We start from the raw sequence: 2,125 nt of genomic DNA, 5'->3' as shown, positions 1-2,125 counted from the left end.
GCCCCAAGTTTGCACGGACTACAATCCCCCAAGGAAGAAATGTGGAGTATGGCCTCCAAAAAATGTTTTCCCAATTTAAAGGATCAGGTCTCCTATACTTGTAATGCCCATACTCAAAGTGCATGGGCTGATAAACATTTAACCCTGGGTGGTACACATCAACATACTGTGTCAACATTTTTTTATAGGCATCATAAACACCTTTGAAAACAATAACGTGGTTTCCTACACAGTTGCTGCTGGGAAAGTGCAGGTTTGTAGCAGAAATATGGTGTACATGTTGTTGGATGAAGTGATCAGGAAAAGGGGCTTGCTGACGGCAGAAATGGGAGTGTACAGGATTACTAACAGGGGGGCTATGGGAGGTATAAGGTCCAGGATCCTGCCTACAATTATTAGTCGCTTACCCACTATCAAATACCGGAATGCGTTTGATGCCTGTCAGAAGATAGCTGTAACAGATTTGCGTCTCAAGCTAGATCTAAAAATGCCCATTAAAAATCCATTGCTAAAGACACACATTTCCATATAAAGGGTAAAGGGCAAGATGCTGGTGAAATGCTGAATTCTAGATCAGTGTTGAAGTTCAACCAACCAAACTGATGAATGCTCATGAAAAACTAAGTTTAAAGAGGAGTGCACCTGCTGTAACTATCATCTCACTCATGGCTCAATGCTTTTTATCTTCACCCATAAATATTACCAAGACCATCAACATTTACAGACGAAAACTCTTTCTTCAAGTGTAATGAACAATGTTAAAGGAATGCGAATAAACCTTGTTAACCATGAACCAGGGACACCACAGATTTCCTCTTTACATGATATGGACGATAATGGTATTGAGGACGACTTGGAACTTTTCCACATACCCACCAAGAAGATGAAAATCACAGCTGTCAACACTGTGCAAAAAAGGCTGGGAATGTCTGGAAACTCATTTTCTCTTGGGCATACTTTACTTCTTACTAAAGTGGTACTCAATGATGCATACAGAGCTCCCATGTCTACTCAGTGCGAGACTTCACCACGTTTATTGCACCCAATGGCTCTAAAGAACGTGTCATGGTCATTGTCACAAAGGAGGACAGTTCTTCAGTAGGACCAACGCCAAAAGAATCTGTCTTTTAGCCCTTTAGAAGGCAAAAAAAGACTATTAATAATTTGCATCCAAGAGTCACAGAGGAAGATATCGTGTAGCTTTTATGTGTACACGGTGCCTTGAAGCTCACCGACTTGTTGAGTTGCTGAGTTGCAGAGGCTGTGCTTATAAGAAAGGAAGATGCAGTTGGTGCCTACAAAAAGTACAACAGATATCTACTGTAGATAAACATCCAATGAAATGCAATATTTATTTGAATGCTAGTGTGATAACATCAGACCAGCCCATCTTTCAAAGATTAAAGATTAAATGACACCCCATCAAATAAGGAAGGTGAATCTAGAAGAAACACAAACTCCTCGACCTCCAGTGTTGATTCAAATCCTCCAGCTGAAGTTGATCCTGATACTATCTTGAAAGCACTCTTTAAATCCTCATGGTCATAAGTAGTCAGCCAACCAACTGCATATAAGATTAAGCTCTGATGAGACCAACACAAATTGTAGACTGTAATAAGAGAGATTCCCAAGTCACATATGGACCCAGAAACTCCTTAAAAAACCTTCACAGGACAAGGGAAAGGCAGCACAACAGAGAGTCAGCAATGCATGCCAGACTGCTAGCAGGCAAGACTACCGTTTCCTCACCAAGAGGACAACTGACCATGCTCTCCTTCTCCTCCTCCACCCTGTCCTCATGCCATCCACACTAAACAGGCGATATGACACTTGTGCTTGTAGCACTGTCTATAGCGCATGAAAGTAGCTCCTGTTCTTCCTCCTCCTCTTCCTCATTGTCAACCAATCCACATTGGGATGACATGAGGCTGGGCTGTGTGTAATCACCTTGTATGGTTCCTTGCTCCAACTCATCGTGCTCTGCCTGCAATGCATCCTCTTTCATTGTGAGCAGAGTGCTTTTCATAATACAAGAGAATCACTATGGTGATGCATCTCCTGAAGAAGAAGTCCCAGTGACTTTAAAACGCGTTGAGAGAATAAACCATCATCTTTATTTTTTATA

General features: G+C 41.7%; 1 pseudogene; it reads left to right on the top strand.

Moving 5' to 3' along the window:
- Positions 1-268: 268 nt before the first annotated feature.
- On the top strand, positions 269-1,102 carry LOC141099821 (polymerase delta-interacting protein 3-like; annotated as a pseudogene).
- Positions 1,103-2,125: the final 1,023 nt, after the last annotated feature.

Source organism: Dendrobates tinctorius, unplaced genomic scaffold, assembly GCF_039654945.1.
Source record: "Dendrobates tinctorius isolate UK_male_01 unplaced genomic scaffold, ASM3965494v1 ptg000011l, whole genome shotgun sequence".
In the NCBI taxonomy this organism is placed as follows: domain Eukaryota; kingdom Metazoa; phylum Chordata; class Amphibia; order Anura; family Dendrobatidae; genus Dendrobates; species Dendrobates tinctorius.
Note: the sequence above shows the minus strand (reverse complement) of the source record. Positions and strands in the feature narration are given on the sequence as shown.